We start from the raw sequence: 23,086 nt of genomic DNA, 5'->3' as shown, positions 1-23,086 counted from the left end.
GCCCCATGCCGTGCTCTGTGCTGACAGCACAGAGCCTGCCTGGGATTCTCTTTCTTTCCCTCTGCCCCTTCTCCACTCATGTGTGCTCTCTCTCTCTCTCTCTCTCTTACTCTCAAAATAATAAACTCTTAAAAAAATGTTTAAAAACCTTACCTTCAGCACTCATATGAATTCTTGCTTGGAGTTTTAAAAAAACACACTACCTGCTTCGAATATATCAAGTGTCCATACAGGGTTCCTTATTGAAGTTAAAAATGCTTTAATTCTTGAAGGTCAAATTAATTCTTTGGGTTTGTTCAGAATGAGGCTTTATTCCAGCACTCTTACCGCAAGGCAACATGCTTTGTGTTTGTTATTTCTTCACATACTCTTATTCACGCAGTGGTCTTGCTCTGCACCGATGTCTCCCAAAGCAGATTTCCCCCTCACTGAGCAGCATAAATAAACAAAAGTGTTGAAATGTGTTTTTTTCCCGAGTGGTCATCAGTTCTTGCCTGCAGTACTTTAATTGCCTTCAAACAGATATCTGTGTCTTGTTTCTTGTTTCACCAATTTCTGTTGTACACTGTTGCTTAAAACTCTTACCATCCTGAAATCTTGCTTCAGATCACTTTTGCCTGAAGGGTGAACATGGGGTGTCTCTGTGTGTCACTCAAAGGCCTCTGTGACTGTGCCAGGCTGGACCCTCCAGCCTCTTCCCTCCTGTTGGTGAGCAGACCCCCTGGGCAGCCATGCCCTTCCTGCCTCCTCCCATTTCCACACTGTCCTTTCTTACTAGGACACCCAACACCTGGTCCATTGTGTCAACTTCTCCTTATTCGTTCAGATTTTGTCCTAATATTATCTCTTCCTCAAAGCCTTCCTTAGCATCTCCAGGCAGAACCCCCCCCCTCACTGTGTTCCCATGGTTCTTTGAGCATTCACTTTTCTAGTCTAGGATGTAGTCTGGTGCTGAAATTGTTTTCTTTCGGCACCATCTTTCTCATATCATGTGAACTTGAAAAGGGAGATATGTCTGTCTATATTTGTGTCTCTAGCATTCTAGCACAGTGACTGGCACTTACTGAAAACTGAGTCAGTATTTGAGGAATGGATTATTTCTTTCCATACAGTCAGGGGTCCTACTTTCTTCAGGTGCACCGTGAACTTCTGTGACCTGTACCTCTGCGCACACCATTATCATAGGATACATTATGTGACAAATGTGCTAATTCCTGTGGTAGGTTTTTTGTAAAGGTGGCTGCTGACAATCCTTTTCATTCCTATACATGCTCTTCCCACAAAGAGACAGAATCTATTTCCCTTCCCCATGGGTCTAGGCTGCCTCGTCATTATGACTTGCTTTGACTATGTGATTAGTTCTGTGCCAGTTCCCTGTCTAGGCATCAGGAGGCCTAACAGTTTTTACTTTTGTGGCTCTGGAAATCTGTCTAACTTCCATGTATAGAGGTTGGGGCTGGAGTATTGAATGAAAGAGGTGATATGAGAAAAGAAAGGGACAGAAAGTCCCCAGCTGTTCCAACCACTCCAGTTGAGGCGCCAGACATGTTAGTGAAGTTTTCTGGCACGTTCCAGCCCAAGCTAAGCTCCCTAATTAACATGGCCACAACCAATGTCACATGTAGAAAATAACAGCCCAGAAAATGGTGATAAATAACAAATTTTTGTTTTCCACAAAGAGTCAACAAACTGTAGCCCATTGGGCCTACTGCTTGCTTTCTTCTGATAAAGATTTATTGGAGCACAGACATGAATATTGGTTTCTATGTTGACTGTTGGCTGCTTTTGCTACCAGGACAGAGTTGAGAGGTTGTGACAGAGACCAACCTTATGCTTTTCGAAGTTTAAAATATGTATTATCTGGCCCTTTTACAAGAAAATATGGGGATCCTTCATATATATGTGTATGTGTGTGTGTGTGTGTGTGTGTGTGTGCATGTACACACACACACACACATATATATGTAATTTTAGTATATTGTATATATTTATATATATTTATATAATTGTATATTTATATATGTTAATAATATATATTATATATATTTATTATATATAATAATATTAATATTTATTAATATAAATATATAATATTTATATATATAATTTTAGTATGCCTTTCAAAGTTTAAAATATGTATTATCTGGCCCTTTACAGGAAAATATGGGGATCCTTCATATATATATATATATATATATATATATATATATATATATATATAATTTTGGTATCTATAAACAACAAATATTTATCAGATTCTCAGTTTCTGAGAGTTATGAATCAAGAGTGACTCAGCTGGCTGATTCTAGTTCAGGGTTTCTCATGAGGTTGCAAACAAATATCAGCCAGGGTGGCATCATCTCAAGGCTTAACTGAGGCTAGAGGGGATCCCTCTTTTAAGGCACCAAAAGCAGAAATATAATCAATAATAAATATAGATAATAAATGCATTTTTGTTCTTCTTATAATGAAAATGTCATTTTTACTATGTTTGGATATGATCTCATTTAGTATTCCAAATAAAAATCCCAGGAATTTCCCTGCTTCCACAGTTTAACAGTGATAACCATTTGGCATAGTTTACTAAGAAGTAACAGATCACCAGAATGAGTGCTGTCAGATATCAACTGATCTCTGGAGGGGGAAGGGGTAAAAACATGTCACAGGTGATAACAAGTTAGAGGGAAGGCTGTGATGTGTAATTATTGATGAGAGCCTAGTACATGAGACTTGGTACAAAGAGAAATCAATACCTTTTTTGTTCCCGATTCTTTTCTTTTTCCCTTCCTTAGCAACATTGGAAAAGAAAATATTAACACAGAGTAAGAGAAATTAAGTAAATATATCCCCTAATTATGTGAAAGTGATGGGATTTAAGTTGCTTAAAGTATTGTTTTCTGGTATCACCAAATGGAATCCAAGAATTAACTGTTGAGAAGCCAGCACAGGAGCTGTAATGGTCTCTGGGGAATGTCCTGGCTGATGAATAGGACCTTTCTTGGTTTAGCTTCTTTTACCAGCTCTCAGCTTTCCCTTGTGATTCCCCAGTGGTGTAATCCATCTGTTCTTTTGAAGTCAGATAGAGATTTTTTTTTTCCATGACACATGAATCTTTTCTGGTGAATTCTGAAATTCTTCAGAGACAGATCTAGAGTATGGAAAGAAGGCAGTATGCTGTAGTGTCAAGAGCCTGAGTTTTGGACATTCGTGATTCCAGGTTCAAATCCTGGCTTCATCAATTACTTGCTGTGAGTACCTGGACAGCAAGTTTTAACCTTTCTGGGCATGACTTCTCTATAAAGCATGGACAAAAGCAGAAACACAGTTGGCACAGAATACATGCATTTTTGTTTTCTTTTTATAGTGGAAACATATGATTTTTTTCTGTTCAGAGATGATCTCATTCAGTGTTCAAAATAAAAATCCCAGGAATATTGCTGCTTCCCCAGAACACTTTAACAGTGATAACCATTTGTTGAGAACATAATGCCAAAATATCGTGCCAAGTTCTGAAATTACAAAGATGAATAAGTGATAAAATCCTCTTTAATACAAGGAATCAGAGGTTTTAACTGTCCCATCTACTGGGAGACATGGTTAGACTACATTTTATTCAGTATTTACTGAAATAAGACTGTAAACAACTGACACCAATCAAGTGTTGACTGAATGCCTAATTTTAAGCACTTTACATACATTAGTTTATTTCTGAGTTTCCTATGGAGTCCATGATTGTGACATAAGTATGCCACAGTGGGCTATACTTCTGCTTCTGTGAATCATGTCCCTACTGTCGTATCAGTGCCTTAGGGCAGTCTGTTTTCAACAGAATGAAAACACTTTTTTCTTCTAGATATTTTTAAAGATTTGAGTCCAACCTATTTTAAATGATGTTAGATGGCAAACAAAACAAAACAAACACAAGAAAACAAAGCCAAGAAATGTAACTACTGTTATTTCATTTCAATTGTCTCTAACCTGCTGTGGCTGATAAAGGACTGTGAATTTTGACCATTACTATATCTAGCTGTAGTTACTTGCCTGACCCAGGAGCAAACGGAATTTTTTATAATTACCTGTTTACAAACTTATTTGCTCATTCTGTTATGTCTGAACACTGGTTTCATTGCTGAAATGGTACACTCTATAACGTACCCCTTTGAGCCTTCAAGAAACCCTGACTTTCCCCTCCTCAGTAAACTACTCAGTGAATTTGTTTCCAAAAGAGTAATCCCTGGCCTGACAAATAGAGTTAGCACTGTAATTTTTTAAAAACTTTTGTTTTCTTTTTACAGTCCGGTAGTTTTTGTTTGATTCTTTGATGAGACATTCGATGAATAAGTAACTTTTCGGTAGACATTCATTAGCTTATTAGTACAGGCTGGGATTTGAACCCAAGCTGTCTGGCTCTTGAATGCACATTCCTGGTACCTCAGTACGGTTGTCTACATGTGGTCAAACATTAAACACCAAGTTCTTTTTCATAGGAAAATGCCAAGCGCTTGAGCACAGGTTTGTAATGATCTGTTAATGATATGATTTGGCAGAAGCATTGGTAAAGACATTAATATATGAAAAGATATGACTCATTCACCATAATGCATATGGAACAACAACACATAGGCACATTTTTGTGTATGTGTGTGCCCATGGTAAGTATTTAACAACAAACTCTCCAAAACAGTGCCCATATATATACATATATACATATACATATGCCTATATACATATATATGTATATGTATGTATACATATGTATTTATACATATATGTATTTATATATAACTTTGTCATAAATTTACTTATGTAAAGGCTGCCTAGTGTAAAATTTATAAATAATAAAAATAAGTATTACTCTAATTATAAATTCCATGTAGACATTTGATTCTCACAGAATGTCTATGTTGATTTTTGACAGATACTGGTATTTATAGCCACCCTATGGGTACAGTTGATGAAAAGAGTGAAGCTCCAACATGAATATTGTTAATACTTTCGTATGTATTAATGAGTAAGACAAAAGTGAAATAATGGAGGCAGATGTTGAAACTTCCCTTGTTAATGATGTGGGCAACTACTCTGGTGAATCAGATAATAGTTTCCAAATACTAGGAGAATATTTCCTCAAATTTTTGTGTCATCTAAATGTCATGGATGCAAGGTAACACACTTTTAAGTTTAATCTATATCATTGTGCCTTTTCCCACACTTTCTGCAGTCCAGACAATCAATTAAACAATAAATCAAGCCCTGATTTATAGCGATTGTCAGTTTCTGTGGTGTGAACACTCACCATGGCTGATTTCATGCTACCAACATGGAGTCAACGGAAGTGGAGCTGGGAAGACATGCCCAGCAGTGCATCATTCTAGGTTGCAGTCACAGTAGACAAAAATAGCCCCAAGAACATAGATAGTTGTAAAGTGCAACAAAACAATTGAAAAATAAATAGCTTCGATTATTCCCTTTGTTTTAAATTTAATCATTAATTATAAGGTTACATACTTTATTTTCTAATCATGAGCAAGTTTCCCAAGCAGCTCATAAAATTTCTGAATATTTGCCAGTGCACTCTACTGAGTCAGCGTAGGCTGACTGCAGAACACCTCTGTGTATACCTGAAGGATTTGGATACAGGAAAAATACCATCTCGATTGTGACTTACACTTTAACATATGCACCTAAACTATGAGGAATTTTCAAATTATCCAAAACAGGCCAAATATCTCCTAAGCCAAGTAGGGTATAAAGAATATCTAAAGAAAGAATGTGTTCGTCAAACATGAGCTGGTAGCCTAGGAAACAGAAATTCACATTCGGTCCAGACAGCGTAAGCCTGGCTCAAAATGCTAATGCTGAAGTCCCCACCATAGGGCTGTCCTTAGAGACAGGATGGATGGGAGCTCACATTGTCAACTGTTTTCTGGGAAGTGAAGAATGTCACTGAAGGGGAGTGGAGAACGCTCTGTACTCTTGGAGGTTCTTTGTATGTGCTTTTGCTTTTGTTAAAACAAATCTCCTAGGTAAAAATATTGCTCCCATTCTTCATGTAATGAAGCTGAGGTTGAAGAAAAGTAATTTGTCCAAAATCACTTATCTGTTAAGAGGTAGAGCCAGAATGTGAATCTGGAGAATGACTCCAAAGCTTTCATTCTTTTATCCTGAAGATTCAGCTAGAAGAAAACAACAAAAATGATTTACCTCTGGTAGTAAATGCATTTCTTGGTACCACTAGGGCCTGCCTCCCAGTAAAATGTAGTCTTTAAATGACCAACATGATTCCTATTAAAAGTGAGGAGGGGCACCTGGGTGGCACAGTCGGTTAAGCTTGTGACTCTTGAGCTTAGCTCAGGTCATGATCTCACGGTTCCTGAGTTCGAGCCCCACATGAGTCTCTGTGCTGATGATGTGGACCCTGCTTGGGATTCTGTTTCTCCTTCTCTCTGCCCCTCCCCCACTTGTGCGTACTTTCTTTCTCTCTCTCTCCCTCTTTCTCAATAAATAAATAAATAAACAAACAAATAAAATGAGGAAATGTTACCAGTAGAAAGTTTGTTGTATGTGGGAGTATTTGCTTTTGAGGTTCTGGTTGAGGAAGAAAGCTTTTCAAAGCTTTCTTGTGCATTTGTTCAAAAACAGTGGTTCCTTTGAAAATAAATCAGAGAAGCAGGAAATTGTTATGGTTTAATGCCCCTGATCTTGTCTCTTCTTCTTGCAACTGGAGTTGCAATTCAGATTTAAAAATGCTTGGAATCTTTTCTGTCCTAGAGCAATAACTCCTTTGACTTCCCATCCCACCTCAAGTGCACTTATTTCACTTTTTCCTTCTGCCTCTCAGTAAAAAGTGGTCTTTAAATGACCAGCAAAAAGCTCATTCCTTTCTTGCAGGCATCCCTGCTAACCGCTTTCAAGGTACTCTGTCCTGGTCTAAATCATTGAGTTGTATGTTCCTGAAGGGGAGCAAGGACGTTGAGTTCATTTACAAATTTCCTAAAATATTTCCTTCATCCATAAATTAATGAACTCATGAAGACAACCATAGCTCAGGCTGACTTGCTGACTTTTGAAGTATCCTAAATGAATAAGTGACATTCTCCAATTCTTTTTTAAGTTTTTATTTACTTTCCAGTTAGTTAATCTACAGTGTAATGTTAGTTTCAGGTATACAATATAGTGATTCAACAGTTCCATGCAACATCTGGTTCTCATTACAACAAGTGCACTCCTTAATCCCCATAATCTATTTGATTCACCCCCCTACCCGCCTCCCCTCTGGTCACCATCAGTTTGTTCTCTCTATAGCCAAGTGTCTGTTTCGTGGTTTTCCTCTCTCTTTTTTCCCCCTATGATCATTTGTTTTGTTTCTTAAATTCTACATGAGTGAAATTATATGGTATTTTTCTTCCTCTGGTTTATTTTGCTTAGCATAAGATTCTTGCACTCCATCCACATTGTTGGAAATGGCCAGATTTCATTATTTTTTGATGGCTGAGTAATATTCCATTGTGTATATATGTTACATCTTCTTTATCCATTCATCAGTTGATGGACCCTTGGGACTGTTTCCATAACTTGGCTATTATTGATAATGCTGCTATAAACATTCTTCAGTTCTTAAACCTACCCCTCTCTCTGACAGCATCACATCATTAAACATACACACACACACACACACACACACACACATTCATAGTTACAATTGCATTTTTTTAAATGTCCATATTACAATTTACTTCAATAAAATGTTACTTGATACAGCTAGTTCATAATTTATGAACAGAGTCTTTTCTATTGGAAATTCATGGCATTTTAGAACTTTGTGAAAAAATACATTTTGTTCCTTTTAACCACCTCATATCATGAGGAAATATCTCAGAATGGCTAATGAATTTAAGCCACAGTCCTGCGTCTACTCAATGGTGGGTCTGTTTATACATCTCATACCACATTTTTTAAAGACTATTTTTTAGAACAGCTTTAGGTTCACAGGAAAATTGGGAAGAAGGTACAAAAATCTCCCATATACCTCTTGCCTTAACACATGCATAGCCTCCCTTATTATGAACATCCCCCACCACTGCAGAACATTTTTTACAATTGATGAGCCTACACTGACACATGATGATTACTCAAAGTCCAAACTATAAATTAGGGTTCACTCTTGGTGTTGTTAATTCTATGGATTTGGACAAATGTATAAAAATGACATGTATCGTTCATTATAGTGTCATTCAGAATATTTTCACTGCTCTATTCATCCCTCCCCAGGCCCCAACCCCTGGCAACCACTGGTCTATTTAAGATCACTGTAGTTTTGTATTTTCCAGAATGCCATATAATTGGAATCATATAGTATGTAGTCTTTTCATATTGGCTTCTTTCACTTAGTGATATGTATTTGAGGTTCCTCCATTTTTTTTTCTTTTCACAGCTTGATAGCACATCTCTTTTTAATTCTAAATAATATTCCATTGTCTGGATGCAACACCGCATATTTGTCCATTCACCTATTGAAGGACATCTTGATTGCTTCCAAGTTTTGGCAATGTATACCTGATTTTTTTAATAGTCTTACTTTTTAGAATCATTATAGATTCTCAGAAAAATTGAGAAGAGTAAAACAGAGCTTCCATATACCCTGTACCTAATTTTTACTATGTATGAACATATAACATTAGTATGATAATTTGTTTTAATTGATAAACCCATATTGATTTTTAGTATTAACATAAGTCCATAGTTTATTTAGATTCCCTTAGTTTTTCCCTAACGTCTTTCTATTTCAGGATCCCATCCTGCATACCACATTACATTTACTTGTCATATCTCCTTAGACAACACTTGTCTGTGACAATTTCTGAAACTTTCCTTAGATTTGATGACCTTGACAGTTTTCAGGAGTACTGGTCAGGCATTTTGTAGGATGATGCCCTGATTTTGAAACCAATGTTAGGTCTCCATTTATTCCATACTGACTTTTTTTTTTAATGGCAACATCAACAAGGCTTACCTTAACTGAGCAATGCTAATAAATGATTTGATGAAACAGCCCTCCCTTATGTAGAAGAAGGAGGGTAAGGAAAAGGAGGAGGAGAAAGAGGAGAAGGAGGAGGAGGAGGAAGAGGAGGAGGAGGAGGAGAAGGGGAAGGGGAAGGGAAAGAAGAAGAAGGAGGAAGAGAAGAAGAAGAAGAAGAAGAAGGAGAATAGGAGGTTGAGGGGAAGAGGAAAGAGGAGAGGAAGAGTGGGAAGAGGGAGTAGAAGAGGAAGAAAGTAAGGAGAAGAAGAAGAAGAAGGTAGAGGAGGAGAGGAAGAAAAAAATGTCATCTCCTTCCAGAAGCCTGGTGTGAGGTGTGCACTTCCTCCAACAGAGATTCCTTCACCTGGAGTGTTGTCTGGAGGATGCATAACCTTCCAAGCTGAGGTAGCATATTAGCCCTCTGTCATCTGTTAACAAACTAGCACGATTGCTTTGTTGTTTTTTTAGCCCTCCCTACTACATACCTGATACTGTTCTATGTACTTGTGTTAATCATTACAACAAGCCAATGCAGCACCAATGCAGAAGGTCCAATTAACATCCTCCTTCTGTATAAGGAAACCAAAACATACTGCATGCACTGGGACCCCCAAGGGGAGCCAGAGGTTGGACTCTTGGAAAAGAAGAAAGCCTTTCAGTGTGCTTGAAGCCTGGAGAGAAGTGAGTGGTAAATAGTGGGGCTAGCAGTATAAGCAGGGACTGCATACTAAGGACACTTTCTGGACATGCCAAGGCTATCGAATTTCCCCCAGGAAATAGGTAATAATGAAAGGTTTCTAAAAAGGAGCATGGCATGCTCAGGTTTATTTTGTCAGGTAATGACTTTTCCTGCAGTGTGCGGAATGAGTTTGAGATGGACCAGACTAGAGTAGGGAGGCTGTTACGTAACACAGGAGAGAGAGATGGTGGTCTGCATGAAGGCAGGGATCCTTTTTCTTTTTCTTTTCAAGGAAGTGAATACTTTTATTAATAAGGTCATTTTTTTTTCTTTTTATTACACATTGTAGGGGTTTGACCTCAAATACTTGTCAGGTCTGCTACTCAAATGAACTTGTAGCAGGACAGCTTATGAACTTCAAAAATATTTAGTCCCTGTGCAGTTTAGGGCCCAATGTAGACAGCCTTCCTTTCCTTCCCCAGCCCCTCAAGAGCCTTTGCAAATATCTCTTCCGTTTTATGCCCAGAATCCCCTGAAATGCATCAGGGCATTACATCAACTTGTACAGAATACCAAGATCATATTTCTGTGCTAGGTTCCACGTCAAATAAAGCTGAGTTGGGTTGTCCAGACAAACTGACCAGACAGGTCACATCAGATAGTGTGCCACATAAAAATTTAATTTTGAACAAGCTACATCTCTTTTCCTTTGGTCTCACACAGAAATTAAAGTCTCAAAATACAGACATTACCATCCTCCACCCCTTCTTCTGATTTCTGTTCTTGGAAATTTTGCTTCAGGAAGGCCTCACTCATTTTTTTTTGCAGATACTCTTTGGAGTTGCAACTTGAAAACTCATGGATTTAATATTCCTAAAAATGTTGTAGATGCACATAGGTTGATATACGGGGGTATTTGATCGATAGCAAATATTAGTATTTTTTTCATACACTTTGCCAAACAAAAATAGAACCTTTTTGTATTTTCTTCATTTCAAATTGAATCTGAATCTGAGCAGATGTAACAAGAAGTGCAGTCTTCATGATTTTGGGGTAATCCTCCCTAGGCATAAGGGACTAGGAAACCCCACAGAGTATTCCGTAATGGAGGAAGGACGTCTAAACTTCTATTTATCATGGTTAACGCTAATATTCCCATTGTGCAGGTGAGTTTCCATTGCGAACTCCTTGGCAATATGGGCCAAAATTTTTGTCTTTGCTAGAAGTGCTGAGGCCTAGAGTCTAGCCATCCTTGATAAACCAAGAGCTTTCTCTCTGAGCACTTCCTGGCCCTGGCCCATCATTTAGCCTGCCTGAGAGGCCCACTCTGCCTTTTTCCCATGGACAAACATCTCTCCTTCTCTCACTGTTTCTGCCTCTGTCCCTCCCAAGTATCTACAGCATGTGTCCTATGGAACACTCTGTGATGGTGGAAATTATTCCACTCTGCACTGTCCAACACTGACTGCATATGGCTATTGATCACTTGAAATGTGGCTAGTGCCAATGAGGAACTGAATATTTAATTTTAATTAATTTAAATTGAAGTTTAAATAGTCTCCCATGGCTGTTAGCTACAATATTGACAACTTAAGAAAGAGAAAAGGCCGTATGGCAGTTGTTTTAAGGAGCTTGTGCTTTCTGCCTTGAGATGCAAATCACCCCCAAGACCGAGAACACGGACGCATAGTCACCTTCTTTGAACAGAGAAAGATAGATACACAGCTTGCTGTCTCCATAAAGCATCTCTTCCATTCTTATGTGGTTTGGCTGCAGTGCCTATCTACAGGTTGGGAGTTCAGATTAATGACTGAAGCACCATTGGAAGACTCTCTTCAGGCCCTGTGCTGCACCCTCAGCCCACCCACTGAAAGCCTTGCTGGAATGACATAGAGCGTCAGGACATTCAAAGGAGGTGGGCCAGGTCAGCTTTAGCATCACTTCAGTCCACAGAATCAAATGAGCAGATTGTGCAATGAAATGAAATTTCTCAGATTCCCATGGCCTGTGCCAGATGTGCCTACCTCCCAGCCTCCCTCGCTCACACACCAACCCCTCTCTGTAGCGTCTCTCACTGTGCCTCAAAACACTTGCTTACAAAGCACATACACCATCCTTTTCAGGCCTATAAGAATAGCTGGTTGAGATGGCCAAGGTAGGGTAGCTATCATTGTGATCATGCCAATAAAGTCATTTCCAAGGGGCGCCTGGTTGGCTCATTCAGTTTAGCGTCCAACTTTTGCTCAGGTCATGATCCTGTGGTTCATGAGTTCGAGGCTCGCATTGCGCTCTAGGCTGACAGCTCAGAGCCTAGAGCCTGCCTCAGAGTCTTCCTGTCTCTCTCCATCTCCTCCACTCAGGCTCTGTCTCTGTCTCTCTCTCAAAAATAAACATTTAAGTCACTTCCAGGCTCTTTAGACATCCTTCTCAATTCTTATGTTTAATTTTTCATTCTCCTTTTCTTTCTTTTTATTATTGGGATATAGCTTCATACCATCAAACTCACTATTTTAAATTGTGCAAGCTTAGAATTTTCTAGAGGTGGCATAACTACCACCACTTTTTTTTAATTTTTTAATGTTTATTTTTGAGAGAGAAAGAGAGAGAGACAGAGCGTGAGCAGGGGAGTGACAGAGAGACAGGGAGACACAGAATCCAAGCAGCTCCAGTCTCTGAGCTGTCAGTCCAGAGCCCGACACGGGGCTTGAACCCACAGATCGTGAGATCATGACCTGAGCTGAAGTCGGACACTCAACTGACCGAGACACCTAGGCACCCCTATCACCATTCTTTAATACCAGGGCGACTTAATAATGACCCCCCCTACTCATTAGGTTCTCTCCATTCCTCTTTCTTTCCAGTCCCTCTCAACCATTAATCCCCCATCTGTATGTATTCATCCTACTGGATATTTCATATAAATAATAACGTGGGATATATTGCCTTTTGTTTATGGCTTCTTTAACTTTTTGTAATGTTTTCATGGTTCATCCACATTGTAGATATATCGATACTTCGTTCCTGTTTATTGCCAAATAGTATTCTACTGTATGGACATGCCACATTCATGTATCCATTCATCAGTTAATGAGCATTTGGATTATTTCCACTTTGGCACTATTACGAATAATGCTGCGATGAATAGATTTTATGTGAACGTAAGTTTTCATTTCTCTTGGGTGTATACCTAGAAGTGAAATGGCTGGATATATGGTAATCCTTTTTAAGGAATTACCAGACTATTATCCATAGGTGCTGCACCATTTTATGTTTAATCAGCAATGTTTGAATCCACATTTCAATTGGATTTGAATCCAATTTCTCCACATTCCTGCCAACAGTTGGTAGTATTTATCTTATTTTATTATATCATCCCACTCAGTGAACTGATATCTCATTGTGGTTTTGATTTGCATTTTCTTAATGACCCGTGATATTCAGCATCTTTTCATGGGAAAGCATGTGATACATTTGTTTAATTGGGTCATTTTGTTTTTGTATTTTTCTTTGTTGAGTTAGTGATAAGAGTTCTTTTTATATTCTGCTCACAGACCATTGTCAGATATATGATCTGAAAGTATTTCCTCCTGCTTTATGAGTTGTCTTCATTTTCTTGTATGATTAATTCAAGAAGAGTTTCTATCCTATCCTTTCCAACATCTTATTGTGAACTTTGCAAATATACATACATATAAAAATTTAAAAATTGTATAGGGCACATTCATATGTATTACTTTGATTCTACAATTAATATTTTTAGTGCTTATTCATTTTTTAAATATGAAATTTATTGTCAAATTGGTTTCCATACAACACCCAGTGCCCATCCTAACAGGTGCCCTCCTTAATGCCCATCACCCACTTTCCCCTCCCTCCCACCCCCTGTCAACCCTCAGGTTATTCTCAATCTTTAAGAGTCTCTTTTGGTTTGTCTCCCTCCCTCTCTAGCCTTTTTTCCCTTCCCCTCCCCCAGGTCTTCTGTTAAGTTTCTCAGGATCCACATAAGAGTAAAAATATATGGTTTCTGTCTTTCTCTGTATGACTTATTTCACTTAGCATAACACTCTCCAGTTCCATCCACATTGCTACAAAAGGCCATATTTCATTCTTTCTCATTGCCAAGTAGTATTCCATTGTGTATGTAAACCACAATTTCTTTTTTTTTAATCTTTTTTAATGTTCATTTATTTTTGAGACAGAGCATGAACGGGGGAGGGTCAGAGAGAGCGAGACACAGAATCTGAAACAGGCTCCAGGCTCTGAGCTGTCAGCACAGAGCCTGACGCAGGGCTCAAACTCACGGACCATGAGATTGTGACCTGAGCTGAAGTCGGCCGCTCAACCGACTGAGCCACCCAGGCGCCCCTGTAAACCACAATTTCTTTATCCATTCATCAGTTGATGGACATTTAGGTTCTTTCCATAATTTGGCTATTATTGAAAGTGCTGCTATAAACATTGGGGTACAAGTGCCCCTATGCATCAGCAGTCCTGTATCCCTTCGGTAAATTCTTAGCAGTGCTCTTGCTGGGTCATAGGGTAGATCCATTTTTAATTTTTTGAGGAAACTCCACAGTGTTTTCCAGAGCGACCTCACCAGTTTGCATTTCCACCAACAGTGCAAGAGGGTTCCCGTTTCTCCACATCCTCTCCAGCATTTATAGTCTCCTGATTTGTTCATTTTCGCCACTCTGACTGGCGTGAGGTGGTATCTCAGTGAGGATTTGATTTGTATTTCCCTGATGAATGGATAAAGGACCTGAATGTGAGACAGGAAACCATCAAAACCCTAGAGGAGAAAGCAGGAAAAACCTCTCTGACCTCAACCATGGCGATTTCTTATATGACACATCTTCCAAGGCAAGGGAATTAAAAGCAAAAATGAACTATTGGGACCTCATGAAGATAAAAAGCTTCTGCACTGCAAAGGACACAGTCAACAAAACTAAAAGGCAACTAACGGAATGGGAAAAGATATTTGCAAATGACATATCAGACAAAGGGCTAGTATCCAAAATCTATAAAGAATTCACTGAACTCCACACCCAAAAAACAAATAATCCAGGGAAGAAATGGGCAGAAAACATGAATAGACACTTCTCTAAAGAAGACATCCAGATGGCCAACAGGCACATGAAAATTTGCTCAATGTCACTCCTCCTCAGGGAAATACAGTAATAATTTGCTCCTTTTGCTTAATCACACATCAGTACTCTGCTGATGTTACCTTCATTTCCCTTCAGCCTCTCTGGACATTCCTGGTGCAACCCTGCTCTTCCTTTGTAAACTTTAATACTTCTTTTTCTCAACATCTACCCAGGCATTAGACCATTCAAGACCAGGGGCAAAAGAGCCATGACATCAACAATAAAATCTAATTGTTCTGCTCCAAAATAAGGACATTTACTTTAAAAATCTGAATTTACTTTAAAGATCCTGTCAGTTGTCGTAAGAATTCCATTTAGCAGGAGCACTCCCATCCTTCAGATCATTTGGGATTTAGAATTTAGAATTATGAGGCCTTCCCGCATCATAAGACCTAACGATGAGAGCCTATTAGCCCTTCCTTCCCCTTTGCCAGTGAAGGACTTCCCAGCTAGAGAGGACTGATAATGCCGCCCGCAACTCTGTGTGTACTCTAAACACTAAGGTGATCGCTTAGGGATGTGGGTTTTTTTTTTAAGTCTTTGTGAGTGGGAAGCTATCTCCTCCAGTGCCTTATTTTATGTCCCCGAATTTAATAGTGCCAATTCCATGGCTGTTGAGCTTACCTGCTTTATTTGCTCTAAAGAGAAGCTTCAGCAGAATTTCAGAAGGGGCTGGAGAATTGCATGTCAAGCAGTGCCTGTCCTATATCAATTTTGCACTGCAGCAGGGAAAGAGAACTGCGATGAAATTTCCCATTATGTAAAATCAGCTACTAAGAAGATGCGAGCAGAGTTAAGATGATGGGCAAAGGAATGGGATGCAACATTAAGGAGAGTTGGGGGCACGGTTAAAAGATTGATTTGCCCCTTCCCCCAGTCTCTCTTTCGGATCCTGCCATTTATTTCAGAGGCTATCAAAAAGCACTATTTTGAAACCCATCTGAGTTTTTGAGCATTACCATCTGACGTGCTTATTTCGACATATGAACATGAACAGATGTTTACGTTATAATGTTAAATGTGCCAGCTGTTCTATGTCAGAATAAGCATCTATGCGTGTTACTTAAAAGTGAAACAAAGTTTCTAAACCTCTTTCCTCTCAAACGTCGAAATAAATGACACTTTCCTTCCTTTCTTCGTTTCGCTTCTCTTTTGAACAGCAACAACAAAAAATGTTTCTTGGAACATGTGCCATTTCTGGAGGTATCACAGATGTGTGCCCGATGGTATCAGCCGGTCAATGCCATGCTTTCAACATTCACGGGGTAAAAACCAAGTTTAAAAAATTTGTCCCAGATATTTAGGCTTGAGTTTTTAAGGCTTCATCCACAGCTGTGAAAGTCTGGTTACATCGCTGTAGGCAAATGTCCATGCACTTTGATAGCTGTCACCATTTAAACAGTCTTGCCCATCAGGTTTGCTTTTTTTTTTTTTTTCCCTGCTTGTGATACACAAGCCAGAAGAACAGGGATTATCCCTGTTGCATTGTGTTGTAGTTCTGTATTCTATATAAAATGAAAGATTTCAGTTTGCTTTCTAAGAAATGCACTGGAGATAACATGATTCATAGACACAGAATAGATGGCCTGAATCTAATTCAGTGGTTACTAGTGAAAGTTTTCGGGTTTTTTGTTTGTTGGTTGGTTTTCTGTTGTTTTTTTTTTTCCCCTGATTTTCTCAAAGCATTAAACAAAACCTAACAAGGGAATGTTAGGGTTATCAAGTGTGAAACTCATTATATTATTCCAGGAATATGCCAGGGGCTGTATCTGTTTTAAGCCTGTCCGTTGGAAAGATAAATAGAATGTTATACAATCCTTAAATGTTTTTACACAGAATGTTTTTGGTTTTTTTATGTGACCAGGAAGTAAGTTTAAAGTATGCTTAATTGGTAGCACAGAGTACTTCTTATATGTTTAATGTTTCCTCAAACATTTTAAATGTTTGTCTGAGTGTAAACAGCAAAAATACCAGAGGAAAAATACCAGAATGTTTCCAGTTGTCTTCTGAAGTGGCTACAATACCTACATAATCTAGCTGTCTCCCTCCCCATCCCCCTCTCAACACCTACTATCCCCTCCTTGCTTGCTCTTGCTCCCCAGTTAAACCAGCATGCTTGTTATTCCACCTTCTCTGGGCTTGACATCTTTGTGCCAGTTGATCCCACTGCCTAGAACCTTCTCCTCCCTGCATGCAACTGCTTAGTGGTTCATTCACGTCCTTCAAGATTGAATCAAATGCTGCTTTTGCTGTGGAATGAATATTTATGTGCCTCCAAAATTCTTACTGAACCCTAACTCTCTGATGTGATGGCATTTGGAGGTGGGGCCTTCTGGAGGTGATTAGGTCATAAGGATGCAGCAGCTCTCATGGATAAAGATTAGTGCCCTTACAAGAAGAAACAGGAGACAGACTACCTCTCTCCTGGCCATGTGAGGACACAGCTACATACCCATCTGCTGGCTTCCCGATCTTGGATTCCAGCCTTCAGGATGGTGAGAAATGTGTGTGTGTTTCAGCCATCCACTACATAGTACTTTTGTTATAGCAGCATGAACATCAACATACTTTCTTCTAAAATGGATACCCTTGTATTTAGAACTTCCTCTGCTGCTTCTCTCCATATCCAACTCCCCTACGTGTCTTCTACTTTTGATTTTTTTGTACTTTCCACTGAATTGTATGCTATGTAATTATATCATATAATATGTGATTATACATTTTATACATTACACACACGTGTGTGTATGTATATGTATATATGCACGTATATAAGTGTGTATATATGTGTGTGTATATATATACATACACATACGCACACATATATATACATCATAGAATGACATGTGTCGGGAGGGAGGGGAACTCCCCTTTCCAGAAGCTAAATTTCATTAGAAAAGGTTATGTTTGCTCTATTTAAATCTAGCGATATATCACATGTAGTTAGGACAGTGCCTGCCATATAGGAGGCACTCTCTAAATTTTTGAGAGAATAAATGAATGGGGGGTGGCATTATATGTAATGTAATAAGAATAGAATAATATAATTTGATAAAATGATGATTCTTTAAAAATGAAGAAGATGTACTGTATAACAAAATGAATAGCATAAAAAACTAAGTTAAGTTTCAAGATGTTCAAAAGCCTAGAAACAGACAGACTTTGTAATGAGTAAAGTAACTATTAACAAAACACGCTCTTACCGCCCTGTCATCTTTCATAATATCTTTAGTTTGAAATGGACTTTCAGTTTTGGCTCTTCCCCTCCAGATGGCTGGCTTTCCCAGGTGAAGGGAAAATCTAACAGGTCATTCTGGCCAGCTGTTGTCCCTCCCACCTGCATAACAACAGGTACTGGGCCCAGAAGACAATAGTGAATCTTTGTAGGTTTGGCCTTGAAAGTTGAGAATAGTGAAACATGGTAGTTCCAGTGCTGGGTTACTTCTCTACATCATATGAGATTTCATCACTGGTAATAAACAGACTTGACAAACATCAAGTATTCCCTTTCCAGATGTTAGAAGTAATTGTTTTTTGGTGACTTGGGGCCAATGTCGATCAGTTTAGAAAGAAAGGAAAAGATTAAAGTTTCATGTGGGTTCAACTCTTTTGCTCCTCTTAGCCACAACTGAAAGTCAATGCTAATTACTAATTTCTTGATAATTTTATTTGGGGAGAATGCACATTTATGTGAAAATATGATGATAGGTGTCTTTCTTCCCAAAGTATTATTTATCCACTGCTCATCTGTCATGCTTATTATGGCCTTTAAAGTATCCTAGAGTTGAAGAAGAAACTTATAGCCATTTAGCTACACTGAGGAGAGAGGTGGGTAGTCTCTACCCAGTGGCGATCCCAAGAGGTGACCTGGTGATGAGCACACGACTACAGAGGTGTAAGGGAAGGGGATTTGATCCCTCCAAAAATCTCCATCAAAATATGAAAAAAATTTTGGGACACTTGGGTGGCTCAGTGAGTGAAGCATCCAACTCTTGATTTTAGCTCAGGCCATGATCTCACTGTTCTGTGCTGATAGCACCAAGCCTGTCTCTCTCTCTCTCTCTCTCTCTCTCAAAATAAATAAACATTTTTTTAAAGCAATCTGAAGTAAAGTTTCACTTTTGATATGGACAAATGCCCATTTTTTTCAAATAAGTGGGAATAAACATACTTCTAAAAAGAATTGCTCAGTTATTGAGCTGCACCGCACACTGCATATTATCTAAATAAACTCAGGGTGCAATAAATATAAACAAAGTATGAAGAAGAAAATCACCTACCCCATCATTCCTATCTCTCAGCCACTTAGGATACAGATAATCCAAATGAAATAAAATACTAAAATACTATCTAAATACTAAAATAAAAATCTAAAATACTTTTAGATCATGGCCAGGAATTGCTAGAACATTCAGGGATGGGAGAAGGGAGTAGATATGGAAGCAGTGGATTTTATCCTCTATTCTGCAGCGGCTCTGCCCGTGACATCAAAGATGCCTAACATCTCATTTTCTATTTTTATAAAAATGAGCATCTCTTCCTTTATATTTCCAAAAAGATATATATTTAGGTAAAATATTGACCTAAAAACAATTTAATTGTAAAAGAGAAATGTCTCTCATCAGCCTCAAGTATTCTAAGTTTCGTTTCCATGCAAGAAAGATGATAAAAGATTATTATCCCAATTTGGATATCTTAAAGTATAAGTGAGGGTAAATGACTTTTCATTTACTAATCAATGTTGGTAGGATGAAATTCAAAATAAAAATTATATCCGTAATGATGCAAATAGAAACTACTCATTTTTGTAAAGGAAATTCATATGTCAAGGAACTAGTTGGACCCATATGGTATTTTGGTAGTGGTTGTTATTGTTTGGTAAATGATCTGGGTATTTACAGTTGAGCTTATAACGTTCTTTGGGTTTATAATTAATAAATTGAAAATCAAATGGACTTTCTTCTTCACATCTGTTAATGTATGATCAACTCAGTCAAAATGAAGAAGTCACATTTTCTTTTTTTTTCTTTTATTTTTAACCCAGTATACTTAATATATAGTGTTATATTAGTTTCAGGTGTATAATATAATAATTCAGCCATTCTGTACATTTCTTAGTGCTCATGATGACAAGTGCACTTCTTAATCCCTATCGCCTATTTCACCCACCTCCCCACTCACCTCCCCTCTGGTAACCGTCAGTTCTCTGTATTCTGGTCTTGTTGTTTGTCTCTTTCTTTAACTTGTTCATTTGTTCTGTTTCTTAAATTCCACATATGAGTGAAATCATATGGTATTTGCCTTCCTCTGACTTAACTTCACTTAGCATTACACCCTCTGGATCCAAAGTGCTATTACAAATTGCAAGAGGTCCTTATCTTTTTTATGGCTGAGTAATATTCCAGTGTGTGTGTGTGTGTGTGTGTGTCTGTGTGTGTGTGTGTGTGTGTGTGTGTGTACCACATCTTTATCCATTCATCTATTTGTAGACACTTAGGTTGCTTTCATATTTTGGGTATTGTAAATAATGCTGCAATAAACATAGGGGTGCATATATCTTTTTGAATTAGTGTTTTTGTATACTTTGGGTAAATACCCAGTAGTGGGAATTACTAGATCTTATGGTAGTGCTATTTTTAATTCAAAATTAACAACTTTAATGATGGCACTGGTAACTGTGGCAACAGCAGGAATGGGGACACAGTTGCAAAGTGAAACTACCTAGACACTAGCAAAAGCAGGAGTCGTCATTGCTCCTGGAGCTGAAAAGGAAATCGAGCCAGAGTAGTGTAAGAGGGCTACCAGATAAAGGCTGGATTCCGTTAAGAAGCTCAACCACTGGTAGTTCTCACAATACAGAGAAGAAACCAGAAACAAATACTCTGACCTCCCTCTCCTCTCAACTTCCTGCTGCTGCTTTCACTGCCAGCAGCCATGGACACCTGGGTAGCACAGTCTGAAGAAGCAGCTCCCAAGGCCACAAAGAAGGACAAACAAAGACAGAGAATGTACCCTGGGTGTTGGAGGTCCATGGGGAATAACTAGACTGAGAAGGATGTAAGTCGTATTGCGGTTTATTGTCATGTCAGACACTGGCATGTATGTGTCTTTCCTGGAACCAGCAGTTGGAAAGTAGCTTTCTGGGATTCCATAGACTAAGGATGTTTCAAAGTGTTCTTGCAACTACCTGATTCGTAAGAATGAGTGTGGCTCTGTGTTTATGGCGGCAGCGGATTCCCACACCGTCGCTTAGTGATCGTTAAAATTGGCGTTAATTGCTGAGTTCTCCAGGCCAGAATTGCTCAGCAGTTGACAATTGTGGTGAATCAGCAATTACTTATGTACAGTTTCTCTTTAATGTGGTCTTACCTGACTGCAGAGCAACTGCAGAAATGAGTTCTTTCTGTTCCGCACCCTGGGCAGAGAGCCCAGCTTATGACATCCTTCTCTGAACATTAAATTGTAATGATAAGCTCCTCACCACGCACTGTGTTCAGTTTGACGGAGTGTGCAGCACAGTTTCTCTTGGGCAGAACTGTGAAGTGGGCATCTCTAGTATCACTTTTATTTGATATCTCTTCTGCCCCCAGGCCTTTGTAAAAGTGCTGCTTCCTTGGAAAAGTCCTATTGCAGTGATTCACACTGAGATCTGAGTAGAGTTAACAGCTTAAAGAAGTATTACCAGCTTCATGGGTGTGTGTGTGTTCATTTTAATAGAGATCACCAATGTAAGCGTCTGTGGAGGTCAAGCAGCTAACATAAATGAAAACGTTACTTCTACAAAGACTCATTTTGTATAAACAAAAATACTAAGGAAAAGCTGTCTCTTTCTAAAAAATGTGAAATTATAATTGTCATCAAGTTAAAAACATGGCGTGCATAAAAATATAGAGTGAATGCATGTGGAAGGTTTTTATAAATCATTAATAAGGAAACTGGCAGGGTGGTAAAGTCAGGTCAAAGATCACATGAGAACACAGATTTACATAGTTAGTCAAGAAAACATGCTAAAATAAGTTAGCTTGTTAGACACAAAAGTGGTCAAAGTTTATAGGTCAACAAAAGTATAAATTTTGGAGGTAGAAATCATTTTTATCTCTACTGGACAAAAATCCACAAGTTAACATGTATTGTGGTCTTAATCAATAGTAAAGAACAAGTCAAACAAAGATAAATCCCTTAAAGAAATAATTAATCCCCTAGATAATTAAATAATCTTTTAGAGAATTAAATTAAGTATTGGATGGGCCTGTTAAACAATGCTTCAACATGACCTTGGAAGGGTATTAGCCATCCTTCCGCCTTATTTCCAAGTTTCAAATAACTTTTCTTAACAAAGGAGCTTGCTGTCTTCTATTTTTCTTAAAACCACAAAACCACCCTGGTATTCTTTGGTTTCCCAATTTTGATATATGTAAAAGAAATAGTTACTTTCCTTTTAATTATTCTATAAAATTATAAAAGTAACAGAAAGTAGGTCCAGCTATCACTGTTTTACCATCCGTGGTGAATGAATAGATGGTTGCTGAAGGGCTCCCTCAGTTCCTGAAGAGGATATGATGTGTTGGAGCTGATGGGAACAGGAATCAGAAGTCCAAGTCTATCCTTAATGGAGAAACTGGTTTGTGGGAAGGCGAGCCTAGTGATGCCAGGTCTTCCGATTTTTCCAAGTGGGCCCAGAAATCTGAACTTTTCTGGGTTATATCTCTTGATTTTTAAGTGTTGGCAAATTAATTTGAAAAGTTAAAAACATGGCAGAGGTCAACAATTGCAGGCTACCTCTGCTCAGGGAGCTTCCATGTTAGAGCTTTGGTAGGGAGATTTTAGTTTATTTGATACCTTCGTACGTGAGATATGATAAAAAACCAGTGGGTTTAAACAATTTAAATTTACATCTTTCAGCCTAGAATACTTAAGTCTTCTCAGTTTAACAAGAAGACTTAACATCCATTATCTGTCCATCTACCCATCCATCCATCCCATTCATCCATCCATCCATCCATCCATCCATCCCATCCCATCCCAACCCATCCCATCCTATCCCATCCATCCATCTATCTATCCATCCCATCCCATCCCATCATATCCATCCATCCATCCACCCATCCATCCATCCATCCACCCATCCATCCATCCCATCCATCCATCCACTCACCATTCATCTATTCATCCTTCCAGCCAGCCATTCATCCATCAAACATTTACTATATATAGATAGGCCAATTGCTGTGCTGAAACATGAAG

At 38.5% G+C, this 23,086-nt stretch overlaps 1 protein-coding gene across 6 annotated transcripts in view; it reads left to right on the top strand.

Moving 5' to 3' along the window:
• CNTNAP5 (contactin associated protein family member 5) overlaps nucleotides 1–23,086 on the top strand; it is an 801,874-nt gene that overhangs the window by 592,019 nt on the left and 186,769 nt on the right. The gene's annotated exons all lie outside the window — the stretch shown is intronic.

This window comes from Acinonyx jubatus, chromosome C1 (genome assembly GCF_027475565.1).
Source record: "Acinonyx jubatus isolate Ajub_Pintada_27869175 chromosome C1, VMU_Ajub_asm_v1.0, whole genome shotgun sequence".
In the NCBI taxonomy this organism is placed as follows: Eukaryota; Metazoa; Chordata; class Mammalia; order Carnivora; family Felidae; genus Acinonyx; species Acinonyx jubatus.
This window is presented reverse-complemented; position numbering and strand designations above follow the sequence as displayed.